This window comes from Sciurus carolinensis, chromosome 14 (genome assembly GCF_902686445.1).
Source record: "Sciurus carolinensis chromosome 14, mSciCar1.2, whole genome shotgun sequence".
Lineage (NCBI taxonomy): Eukaryota > Metazoa > Chordata > Mammalia > Rodentia > Sciuridae > Sciurus > Sciurus carolinensis.
The window spans coordinates 5,994,178-6,007,431 of NC_062226.1; the positions used below are offsets into that span (position 1 = coordinate 5,994,178).

A 13,254-nucleotide genomic window follows, 5' to 3' on the forward strand; every position below is an offset into this window, starting at 1 on the left:
ATCTTTCCTACTGCGGCCACATGCCCTGGGTTGGCACTGGCCCTCAGCTATTTTAAGCACAGGTGTCTTTGTACATGCCCCATCTCTTCAGCTGCACGGCCAGGGCAGGCGGGAGCCAGGTGATTGTCCTGATGGGATAGGACCCACTTCTGATTCACAGGAGCAGTCAAGACTGGCGTTCCGGCAACTTCAGAGAGAAAAAATCGTCTGCTAACGACCCTCAGGGGCTTCCACAGACGAGAAGGCAGGCTGAGCCGAATCAGCTACTAAGGAGCTCAGCCAAGTCAGCGGCCCAGGCAGTGAGTGCCTGGGGATCAGCCGTGTCCAGCGCATAGCCTGCCCCACAGCAGGGCTCGGCAAACACTCAAAGGACCAGATAGCCGACAGCTGAGGTTCCATGTGCCAGATTAACCTTTGTCACTTCATTATCTTTTTTTTTTTTTTTTTCCTAATCCTTTAAAACCATTCTCAGTTGACGGGCTGGGGCTGTACGTGTGAGGCACAGGGTTCGATCTCAGCACTGCATATAAATAAATGAATAAAATAAAGGTCCATCAACAACGAAAAAAAAATTCTCAGTTCAAAACTGTACAGCACAAGCCTGGCCCACTGCGACACCGATCAAGGATCCACACTGCTGGGCCTCCCGAGAGCAAGCACACAGCACAGGCCTCCACAGCCAGCGGTGCCAATCCAACAGCTTAAACAAGGCCAATGGCAGAGAAGACAAGGGAACCTGGCTCCAGGGTCAGAGGAAGGTAAAGCCAGGTGCACATGAAGACACAGGCTTGCTCTGCAGCACTGCTACTGATGGACAGGGAGACGGACACAACCTATGTGACAGGCACCCGAGGACACGACACGACACGCTGCTGCGGCCATGGCCCTGACAGACACGATGGCATCGAACCCTCCAGGCTGAGAAGTCAGACCAAGATAAAGGAGAGACACCATGCTCATGGGCGAGCAGGCTTGTGCTGTTGAGACATCCACTCTCCCCAAGTTACCTACAGATTTGAGGTAATCCCAATCAACATTTGGGCAGGCATTTCACAGAAACTGGCAAGCAGATTCTAAAATGCACATGGAAACACAAAAGTCCTACAACAGCAAAACAGTTTTGGAAAAGAAGAAAGTCGTGAGACTCACACTGCCAGACAAGACCGTACAAAGCTGAAGTGACCAGGACACTACGGCACCGACCAAACACAGACATGAGTGTCGTGAACAGGGAGTCTAGAACCAGGCCTGCACCCGCATGGCCTGTTGGGACTGATCTGCTTTGGCAACAGATGGTACTGGAACAATGATACCCCTGTGGGGAGAGACGAACTGTAACCTCTGATCTTCCATACATAAAAATTAGTGAGAGCCAGGGGTAGTGGCGCACACCCATAATCCCAGCAACTAGGGAAGCTGTGACAGGAAGATCACAAGTTCAAGACCAACTTCAGCAATTCAGTAAGGCAAGCAACTTTGATCCTATCTCTAGATAAAAAACAAAAAGGGCTGGGGATGCGGCTCAGGGGTATAGTGCCTCTGGATTAAATCTCCAGAATCCCCCCACCCAAAACAATGAGAAATGCACAGCAGACTTTAAAAAAAGTAAAACTCTAAAACTTCTAGAGAAAAATACAGGAAAAAGTCTGCAACTCTGAAGTAGGCACAGGGCACAGAAGGCATCAGGATGAAAGGGAACCTGAGAAACTGGACTTCATCAAAGTTAAGACTTTTCAAAGATGGTAAGGACATGAAAAGGCAAGCCACAGCCTGGGAGAAGAGGTTGATGATACTTATATTTGATAATGAGCTTATTTCTAAAATACATGAAGTGGCTTTGTTTGTTTCATTTTTGCAGGGTTGGGCTGGACCTGGGTCTCATGCATACTAGGCAAGTGCTCTACCACTGAGCTCCACCTCCAGCTCCTTTTATTTTAAATTGCCCAGGCGGGCCTCAAACTTGTGACTCTTCTGCTACAGCCTACTGCGTCACCGGGATTACAGGCATCAGCACCACGCCTGGCTATAAAGAACTCTTTTATCCCAAAAAAGATCCAGCAACTCCACTAGAGGGTATATATCCACAGAAAAAGAAATCAGCACGTCAAAGAGACACCTGCACTCCCGTGTTGACTGCAGTACCGTTCACAAGAGCCAAGAGGCGACCCACCTGGGTGCCCACTGCACATGAATGGATAGCGAAAATGTGGCACTGTACACAATGGAGTAACCAGCCACAGAAAGAGAAAAAGAGTGAACTCCTCTCACCTATGGCAACGTGGATGGAGGTAGAGGACAGCTGTGTGAAGTGCGCGTGGAAAGAAAGCACCAGGCGGAGGACAGGGCTCAGTGGTAGAGCGCTCGAGGCACGTGAGGCCCGGGGTACCATCCGGCACCCTCCTGCCCACACACAGACACAAAACCACAACAGCAACAACAAAAGAAACAGAAGTACAAATGTTCTCACTTACATGTGGAGGCTAAACAATCTGATTTCGCAAAAGTAGAAAGTAGAACACAGGTTAGCAGAGGCTGGGAAGGGTGGGGGTGGAGGCAGGAAGAGGACGGTCAAGTGCAGGGTACAGGTGGACAGGAGGACTCATTTCTGATGTCCTATGGTATGCTATCTGAAAATGGCCAGTAGGCTTTTGAATAACAAACACCCGGGATAATGGACGTGCCAATGACTCTGATCTGATCTTCACACACTCCATGCATGTGCTGAAAGAGCACACTGTACTCCAAGACGTTACAGCTATGCATCAAGTAAAATACACATGTATCTGAAACAAACAGCCCAATTTTAAAATGGGAAAATGATTACCAGTTACTTATCAGTTGAAATGGCCAGTAAGCCAGGAGGGCATGCCTATCCTCCTGACCTCCTGGGAGGCTGAGGCAGGAAGATCCCTTAAGCCCAGGAGTTTGAGGCCAGCCTAGGCCACACAGCAAGACCCTGTTTAAAACACACACACAAAAACAAACAAACAAACAAAAAACCCACAACAACCCCAGTTTCAGAGACATTCAAGTTAAAACCACAGGACAACATCTCCCCACTAGGATATGAAGCTAGGGAGACACCCTATGCGCAGTGCTGCTGAGGATGGATGGAAACCGCGCAAGTTCTGAAGAGAAGGTAAAATGGCACAGAGAGCTTTGGGAAGGCGTGGCAGCTTCCTACAAAGCACACACCTGTCATGACCTTGCAGCCCCACTCTTAGGAGAAATGAAACACCTGTCCACACAAAGGCCTGTCCATGTCCTGCCAGCTCTACGTACAGGGCTGAAGGAAACCAGAATACGCTCCCCCAAGACGTGCCTGACTGCCCTCCCCATCTGCCTAAAACCAGGACATACAATTGTAAAGCAGTCCCCTCCCATGTGGCCCAGGAAAGACAGAGGCTGACCACTGGGCACAGCTTGTCAGCCCAGTGAGCACCAGGACAGGAGTCTGCAGACCCACCTGGGCCTGACTCTGCTCCATGCCAGTCTCTTCCGAGGTTCCCACATCTGAAAGCACAGGGCGCTGTCCCTTCTCCTGTCACTTTTCTCACAGTGAGTGTGCTGTGTTGAGGCTGTTCCATAAGCCAGAGTTCAGCCCTGCTCGAGTGACCTTTCATGGGGCTTTTGTCCCATGTGATGTGCCCTGCCCACGTTAATAGATAAGCTGGCTTTTCTTCTCGATCCTTTGCTGCATGGGACTGTTTGTTATGAACTCACAAGTGTTGAGAAAAAATGATCAATCCTGCCAGGTGTGGTGGCACACACACCTTTAATCCCAGATCCCTGGGAGGCTGAGGCAGGAGGAATGCGAGTTCCAGGCCAGCAGGGGCGACTTAGCAAAACCCTGTCTCGAAAGAAAATAAGAAAGGGCAGGGCGTGGCTCCATGGTAGAACACCCTGGCCTTAATTCGCAGTATGGCAAAGAAAAAGAGGAAAAGGAAATTATATGTCCTCTCTCACAAGTTTTTGGCAAGCCAGCCAGGATTTCTGGTATAATGCACTTGTTCTGGAGCCTGTGGATGGATCCTGGGAACTGGCAGAAGCTGGCAGAAAAAGGCAAGAATTCATAACAAAGTCGGCTCTCCTGCCTCTCTACCTGGTGCCTGGGAGAGAGAGAGGAGGTTTTTCCCTGTTCCTTCCAAACTCAGATTTGCAGGAGAAAGCATCTGTGAAAATTCATTCTTAGAATATGCAACTTGTATAGATGCGGTTGGGGCACCTATTGGTATTGATATTTAGCCTCCGAGAGATGGTCTTCGTTTCTCTTTGTCTTTAATGACATTTGTCATAAAGAAGAGAACTACAGGGAAGAACACAGGTGCACACACTATGAGCCTGTCCCTTGGGCCAGTCTCGCAGACTGGTCCGTTGATGTCTCTCCCCAGACTGGCATCTGAATAGGCAAACTCAGCTGTGGGTCCCCAACCAAAAAGTGGAGTGAAGTTTTCCTTTGGTCTTATATCCTGAGAACTTGACTTTGTGACCAGAGAGGACAGGTGTTCTGGACTCTGTAAAGCAATGGGCACAAACTTCAGGGTCAAAATAAGAGTTCTGAGAGCTCCAGACAAGGACCGACCACTTCCCTCCAGAAAGATCCCATAAGGATACCTGCCAGCAGCACATGAGGGCTCAACATGGAAAGTCTCCCCTCCCCAACATGAAAAGCTTAAAGCTTACTAACATTTTAAAAAATTAATGGTTAAAAATTTGTTAATGTGAAGACAAAAATCCAGTGTTAGTACTAAACTTTGGGTGCTTAATGTTCCACCTGTGGGTCTGAAGCCCCAGGGGTACACCGTCTGCAGGAGTTACGGGTCTCCGTTGTCTGAAAGTTACCATTTGCTTTGCCTTAGCACCCAGCCAACATGGACCAAGCACGTCCTCAGGGCCAGTGAGCTGGGGCCTTGAAGGCCAGGCCAGGTCAGGCCTGGGCCCTGCTCTCAAAGGGACACAGACCCCGGATTCTGACCCTAGGCTGCCCACAGGCACACACTGGGCAACCGCCTCTTCCTGAACCCTTGCCACAACTCAGCTGCCTAACACACAACTCTGGGCGTGACCACAGGGGTTATGGAAGGCAGTAACACAGGTGGCCAGCTCGGGTCCAGCACCCCACTGTCACTTGCAAGTTTGTGGCTTTAGATAAATCACTCAATCCTCAATTTATTTATCCATAAAGTGGGGACAACTACAGCAACTAGATCACTGAGAAGATGACGTAACGCAATGCACAGGAAGTGCAATGCACAGGAACTTCTGACCACACGGACTTTCAGAGTGGCTCGGATTGCTATTGATCGGCATGGCAGGAATGCTCAAAAAGTGTTCAGTACTCTCAATTGTGTTGCTGGCCGTGTTAGATCAGGACACTGAGATTGTAGGAAGTCATGGGCCCAAGGTGACGCAGAGGGTCCTCTCCAGCAGATTTCACTCAGGGCTCTGCAGGCCCACGAGGCCAGCAAGGAAAAGTGGTGACCTTGGTCAAGCTGGACATGAAGCAGGTGACTGACAGGTGGTAGCTCCGATTCTTGGAGCTACTTTTTAAGATCCAAGCTCACCTCCTAATGCTTTTGACATCAGAGAAAAAGCCAGGAAAGGTGACCCCATGGACTAGAATCAACCTTCAAACAGCTTTCTTCTCCTGAGAAGCCAGCACCTCTGACTCTGTTACGGTTTAGATGTGAGCATTCCCCCAGAAACTCACGTGAGACAATGCAAGCATTTTCAGAGGTGAAAGGCTTAGATCATGAGAGGCAGAACCTCATCAGTGGATTGCTCCACGGCTACAGATTAACTGAGCAGTAACTGTAGGCAGGCAAGGTGTGGCTGGAGGAAATGTGGGGGCAGGAGATGTGCCTTTGGGGTGTATGTTTTGTCCATGGTGAAGAGCTCTCTCTCTGCTTCCTGGATGCCGTGTCCCAAGCTGCTTTCCTCTGCCACACCCTTCCACCATGATGTTCTGCCTTATCTCAAGCCCACAGCTATGGAGTCAGCTGACCATAGATGGGATCTCTGAAAGCAGGAACCCCAAATAAACTTTTCTTTTTCTAATTGCTCTTGTCAGTTTTTTGGTCACAACAACACAAAGCTGACGAAACTACCCCAGTGCCTCTGTGCACCCCAGCTTCCCTGTGCCTGGATAATTCACTTTCTCAACAAAGGCTGAGAAACTGCTCCAGACAGAAAACTCAAACTTGTGGATCAAGGGGGCAAATGCCATAAAGAACAGCACTGGTTAGAATGAAGTGGCCATGACTTTCCAGCCGTGTTTGTATTCGCGACAGGGTAACGCCACCTTATGCATGACCACAAAAGTGGGAACCTGACACAGCAAGTTATACTTTACATATATTCTGCCAAAATAAATTCTACTGTCGTGTATAACTAAAAATAAAATTTGAAAAAGGACAGTATTAGGACAATTGGAAAATGTGAATATGGACTACATATTAGATGATAGCATTTATTATGGATTGAAAATACCCCCCAACCCAAACTCATATGCTGAAGTTCTAACCACCAGTACCCCAGAATGCAATGGCATTTGGAGATCAGGTCTTTGAAGAGGTCATTAAGTTAAAATGAGATCTTTTTTTTTGTTGTTGTTGTTTTTTTTTTTTTGTTTTTCTGGTGCCGGGGATTGAACCGAGGGCCTTGTGCATGCAAGGCAGGCACTCTACCAGCTATATCCCCAGCCCTAATATGAGATCTTTATGTGGCACATGGTGGCACTCACCTCTAATCCCAGTGACTTGGGAGGCTGAGGCAGGAGGATCATAAGTTTGAGGCCAGCCTCGGCAACTTAATAAGACCCTGTCCAAAATAAAAATAAAAAATAAAAAGATATGAGGATGTAGCTCAGTGATAAAGTACCCCTGGGTTCAATTCCTAGTACCTAAAAATTAAAAAGGGCTGGGGGTATACCTCATGAGATCTTTACTGTAGGCCCTAATCTAATCAGACTGATATCCTTATGAAAATAGGAAAAACTTTCTACAAAGAGGCACCAGGGATGCGTTCACACAGAGGAAGACCAGATGAGCACAGTGTGAGGTGGCCATCTCCAGGCCAAGGAGAAAGGCCTCAGAAGAAACCAAACCCATCAACACCTTGATCTTGGACTTCCAGCCTCCAGAACTATGAGAAAATAAACCTCTGTTTAGGCCACCCAGCCGCTGGTGCTTGGTCATGGCAGCTCTGGGAAGTGATTACAGTTCTGTAGCAACATTAAAAGGAAGAATGATATCACTAATAAGTGGATGATGACACAGAATGGGGGGTGGGAAGAGTTAGTGTTAGGGTTAGAGTTAGGTTTAGGGAGGGGGGCAAGAATGGAGGAAGGAAGGACTGTATAGAGGGAAAAGAGGGGTGGGAGGGGTGGGGGGAAGGGAAAAAAATAACAGAATGAATCAAACATTACCCTATGTAAATTTATGATTACACAAATGGTATGCCTTTATGCCATGTACAAACAGAGAAACAACATATATCCCATTTGTGTACAATAAAAAAAAAAAAAAAAAGTTTCTGAGGATGTGGCTCAGTGGTAGAGTGCTTGCCTAGCAATGCAAAAGGCCCTGGGTTCAATCCCCAGCACCACAAATAAATTAACCAAGGGTCTATGATAAAAAAAGAAAAAAAAGAAAAGAAAAAAAAGCCAGGAGTGGTGGTACACACCTGTAATCCCAGCAGCTCTGGAGAACTGAGAGTTCAAAGCCAGCCTCAGTAACTGAGCACCACACTAAGCAACTTAGCAAGACCCTGTCTCAAAATAAAAAATAAAAATAAGGGCTGGGGGATGCAGTTCAGTGGTTAAGCGACTCTGGGTTCAATTCCTGGTACCAAAAATTAAATTAAATTAAAATAATAAAAGTTTCTGAAAATGAAAATCATCCTCTGGTTATACAGGACGGCATCCTTATGCTCAGACGATTCCCTGAGGAACTGAAAGATGAAGGGCCATGATGCTTGTACCTTACTTTTATAAGAACCAGCAATAATAATTATGACAATAAGCATGCAGACAGAGTTATTCTAAATGAGGCTAAAATGTTAGTAATCGGCGAATCTAGGTGAAGGGGAAATGGGGGTTCACTGTATTATTTCTGCAACTTTTCTGTAAGTTTGCCATTTTTTCAAAATGGAAAGATTTTTAAAAGTCCAGCATGCCAGCACTGGCCTGTAATCTCAGGAACTCAGGAGGCTGAGGCAGGAGGATTGGAAGTTCCAGGCCAGACTCAGGAACTTAGTGAGCCCTGCCTCAGAATAAAAAAAGAAAAGGATGGGAGGTATAGCCAAGAGGCAGAACACCCTGGGTTCAATTCTCAGTACTGTAAGGAGAGAGAAAAAAATCTTTAAAAGATTCCCGTCCTCTCACTGAGGTGGGAGCAGGGAGGAGCAGTCCAGTGGTCGATCCAGGATGCAGGCGTGCCGGGTGCCGGGCATGCGCACAGTGCCTCACCTGTACCGTTTCCTTAAGCGCCTCCCTCTCAGGCAAGGGAAGCTGAGGTACAGTTTGGAGAGGAAGAACGATTCACCTGCCTGAGACCACACAGTAAGGAATGACCGGGCTGGAAGGAGCAGGCTGTCTGCCTTCACGGCCTCCCACCTGTGCCTCTGTGCAAATAAACTGGATGCGCACAGCAGGCACTTAATAAAGGCTAAAGGGGCAGGCAGCAGTGCTGCTCAAAGAACCAGGTCTGTGTACAGACCCCCTTGAGAGCCGCTGGGCCCCTGGGAAGCAGGTGGGGCTGCAACTTGCCCTGGTACCCACTAGTCCCTTGGGGCTGAAGAGCACCGGAGATGAGACATCTGGCAGAGAGCCCACCATTCCTGGCTCTGGCTGAGACTTTCAAGATGCTTCTCCTGATGAAAGGGAGGCGCTTGGCCCTCCCACCAGGGAGGGGCAGGTGTGCCCAGTGCCGCCCGCCGCCCCTGGCAGCCTCGGGAGCCCTTACTCATCACTTTCCCAGAGGTTCTGGGCACACCCTCCTCCTACCAGGGAGGAGTTAGTCCCTCAGGGCCGGGAAGGTGGCGCTGTTGAGCCCTCCAGTCATGCAAGATGCCTGGTCCTCACACTAGCCAGTCACAGCGGGGTCGCTGCACCAGGCAGCCTCTGCCCCTTGGAATTGTGCCCTTTCCCTCCCTCCTGCTCCCGCTCTCCCTTCTCCCCAAATTCCAGACGCTCCGTCTTTCTTTCAGAAGAGCCTACCATCCTGACTGAAGCAGACCCTCAGGCCTCCTCCACACTGAGCAGCCCCACTCCTGCTCTGCCCAGCCTGACCCACCTTGCCCCTGCCCTGATGGCCCCAGTCCCCATCTGACACCAACAGCTCCATGTTCCAAGTTCTCCCACAAGTGACCTGCGTGGATCCTGGCAACCGAGCTGGGAGGCAGCGGTGAGGCCCATCACTAAAGGTGCGGAACCGGCTGAGGTCATGCAGCGACTGAGCTGCAGAACCAGGATCCAAACGCGGCAAACTGGCCTAAAGCCAGTGCTCTGAACCACCCCGCAATGTCCTAAGAGACCTGCCAGCCTGCACAGGGAGGGTCTCTACCTCTCAGCTCCAGATGCCCAAGCAAAGTCTCAGGAGCCTCCCCAACTCACCCATCGACAGAGTGCGTCTCTGCTCAGCTCAATTTCCATACGTCTAGGACAGTATCTTTGCACAGCTCAAAGCCTGACACTGCCCCCTGCTCGGGGTTCCCGGAGAGTCACTTAATTGGAGAGGGCATAGGTTTGGGCCTACCCCAGGCTGGTAGTCCCTGGGAGTTATCTGGTCAGGGGAAACAACCGGCCCAGGTCACAGGAGGCCCCATGTTCTGGGCCTTAGTGTGAGCAGAAACTCGGCTCAGAATTTCAGACCTCAAACCTCAGAGGTCACCAAGCTAAACTCCTAACTATGGGCCATGGAAACTAAGAGCCAGGAAGATCCTGACTTCTAGGACTTGAAACAAGACCCTCCTTATTAAGGTAGTGTGATCTGCATCCTGTCTGCCAAGTCATCTGGGAATTTAAAGGGATTTAGGGAGCATTCATCTTCCTCTGGGCCTCGCATGTGCCAGGTAGGTGCTCTACCACCGAGGTATACCGCCGGCCTGAGTCTTCCTTTTTCCCTTGTACTGGAAGAGTGACCCAGGAGCACTCTACCTCTAGCTACATCCCCAGCTCTTTGTTTTGTTTTTTTAAAAATTTGAGACAGGGTCTCACTAAATTGCTCAGACTGACCTTGAATTTGTGATCCTCCTGCCTCAGCCTCCAGAATAGCTTGAATGACAGGCATGTACCGCCAAGCTCTTAGGATGGAACTGTACACCATAAAATCCCTGTTGGTTGTTTGTCCAAACTCTCTTTGAGCCCAGCCATTGACGATAAAATCACCCTCTTCCCAGAGGGCAACTCTGGTTATTTCAGTCTTAATAATAAAAGGAAATTGGCTTTCCTGAAATTTCTACATACAGACTCATTTCCACTCACTGCAAAGAGAACTGTCACTTTTCTGTCTTTAAGTGTCTGTTGTCAACTTTCAAATCTCCTACAAGTGCCCTCTTTTCATGCCAATGTGAACCAGTTGTGTTTGGTTTAGTTTACTGTCTGGCCAATTTGAAAAACTAAGAAAGGCTTGACTCTTCCATCACTGTTATACAACCTGAGCTTAGAATATATACTGCAAATAAGTGCTTTTGTAAAAGAAAAAATTCCAAAGTTCAGACCTGAAGACCCCAAATGCGACCAAGCGGCTGAGGGTTAGAGGTTCGCGCCAAGGGTCCCAGAGCTAATATATGGCAAAGCAGGTTCTCCAGCGAGGAAACAGACTCCTAGCAGGGTAGGCTCCTCCAGACTCACAAGCTGACTAAAGTGGGACTTGAACTTGGGGCCTGTAAGTCATCCCATGGCATCCTGTCGCATTACCAACCAGATCACAAACCAGAATACAATAATTTAAATTTGTAACTCGTCTCTCCATGGCTGATTTCTTTGCAGAATTCTATTTTTTCTCTTTTCCAAAGTTCTTATCACCTAACATACTTACATACTTTACTTACTAAGTTATTAGAATAAAAAACTCCACCACATTCAGGATCTTATGTCTTTTTCATTCACTGATATATTTTAAGCAGTGTCTGATTCATGTAGTAAATGCTCAATAAATATCTCTTTTCTTTCTTTTGTTTTTGTGTTGTTTTTTCATTCAAACTTAGAATGGAACCCATGGGTGCACTACCACTGGGTTATATCCCCTGTTCTTATTAATTTTTTTTTACTTTAAGACAGGGTCTTGCTAAGGTGTCAACACTGGCCTTGAACTTGTGATTCTTTTGCCTCGGCCTCCCAAGTAGCTGGAGTTTATAGGCATGCTCTGCAGTAAATATCTCCTGAATAAATAAATTAGTCCAACAAGCATTTATTGATTACCTACTAAGGCTGGGCAGTGAACTGAATCACTCTGTTGGCTCCCAAACCATCCAGACATCATGTTCCCTGAACCACGTCATCATTTCATCTAGTGTCACAAAGAGCTAGTGAACCAACCAAAACCCAGGTTTCTTGAACAACCAAACTCCCAAACAAAATTAAAATGTAAGAGTCATCTTTGAAACGAAAAGAACCTAAATTTCCTGGAGGCCCCTCTCAGAAGCAGTCTCGTTCCTCAACAAAACAGAGGGACTGCAGTCCCTCAGTCCTGCCACCCACGGTCAGACTGACTACTGCCACTTTTCTGACATTACTTTTTTTGTGGTACTGGGGTTGGAACCCGGGCCTCATGCATGCTGGACAAGTGCTCTTCCTCTGAGCCATATCCCACCTTCTTAATGGTGTCCAGTACCCCCAGATGGGAGGGTGGCTAAGCAGACAAAGCAGAGCACCTCTGAGAGTGAGAGAGCTGAAGACCCTGAGTCCCTGGTTCCTGCAGAAATTCCCAAGTAGCCTCTCCTTCTGTTGACAGGAACACAGTGTCCAATGACCGTCATGTGCATCTGGGTTTGGTTGAACCGGAATGCAGAGAGCAAGACTTAAGACTTTTGATGTATAGCTTTTGATGGAAGTCAAAGACTGTCTCAAGAAGTCCTAAGTCTATTTGTCCCAGTCCAAAAAAAAGAACAACAATCTCAGAGAAGACTGTTCCAGAGAAAAGTAAGGCGTTCCAGAAATGTTGCCCTGCTTTAGAATGGTCTTCCAGAAAAAAACATTCTCCATCAGCCCCTCCCACAGCCAACGGGAGCTGCAGCGGCTGCAGCCGCAAACACCAACAGAAGCCAACTGTGCCAGGTACTGCACAACCCCTAGACAGAGAGACACCTGCCACTGACCCCTGCTCCACCTTCAGGCTGTGCATCCTCCTTCATGAAGCAGAAAACAACTGAACCTGCTTCGCAGGATTTCTGGAAGAAATCGAGGAGACAAGGCTTAGTCAGTGCCTTAACAAGAGGGTCTTCTTTTAAAGAGCGGTCCCTCATGGAGAGGAGAAAAACTATTACTAAGAAAAACTATTACTAAGCATTTTTTGCACTTTTTATTTCCTAAGCATTTGCTGATACCCATTTTTCATATGAACTTTATCCTCAGAGCATCTGCGGGGTGGAAGGTGCGGAGGGCAGAGCGACCGTCCTCCTGGTAGGAGAAGGAAAACAAGGCCTGTGCCAGTGCAGGAAGGAGGCCAGCAAGCACCCGAGGTGGAGCCCGGGCCTCAAGCCCTCCCGAGTGGCTTCAAGACATGCGAGGCATCTCTCTGGAGAGGTGGTAGAGGCCATTACTACCCAGGCAGTCGGCATTGCGACTGAAATTCACCACCGTGAAAAAGTGGTCATTTTTTGTCCATAAAGGGAAAAAAATGCACGTCAGGGGCCAAAGCTGGAGGAAATAAAGTCAGCGCCACAAGACGCCACGCGCACGCTTTCAACGCTGGGTCAGGCCTGGCAGACATGAGAGATGGACGGCCCCTGTTTGGAGGAAGCCTCCGGCCCTCCGGGGCTCGACGAGGGGCGTCCGGGAGGCCCCTGGGCGCCGGCCGGAGGCGGGGAGAGGGGCGGCAGCGGCATCCCAGGCTCCGCTCACCTGGCCGCGGCGTTCCGCGCATCTGGCAGCACCAGGCCCCACGGCCCTGAGAGGGACTGGGGTCTTCCCTGCCCAGAGAGGCCCAGACCCCCGAAGCAGCCGACGGCGGCCCGGAACTCACCTGCCGTCGCCACCGAGCCGCCGCCGCCGCCTGTCAGTCAAGCGCGCCCTCCGCTGCGCCGCGCCGGGCC

At 49.0% G+C, this 13,254-nt stretch overlaps 1 protein-coding gene and 1 non-coding gene across 13 annotated transcripts in view; one reads left to right on the plus strand and one right to left on the minus strand.

The window, feature by feature from the left end:
• The window catches only part of Usp20 (ubiquitin specific peptidase 20), a 38,493-nt gene extending 25,263 nt beyond the window's left edge, over nt 1–13,230 (minus strand). For 9 of the 12 annotated variants that reach the window (XR_007104974.1, XR_007104973.1, XR_007104975.1 and 6 more), the window contains exons 1-2: nt 13,064–13,193; nt 6,743–6,819 (exon numbers count right to left, since the gene is read on the minus strand). The gene's annotated coding sequence lies outside the window, so the exon portion shown is untranslated. Of the gene's footprint in view, nt 1–3,466; nt 3,557–6,742; nt 6,820–13,063 lie in introns of those variants that run through there. The other 3 variants (XM_047524794.1, XM_047524795.1, XM_047524797.1) reach the window with 3 other exon arrangements.
• Nucleotides 7,535–7,608, plus strand: Trnaa-agc (transfer RNA alanine (anticodon AGC)). Its single transcript has one exon. It is a non-coding gene; the product is annotated as a tRNA-Ala (tRNA).
• Nucleotides 13,231–13,254: the final 24 nt, after the last annotated feature.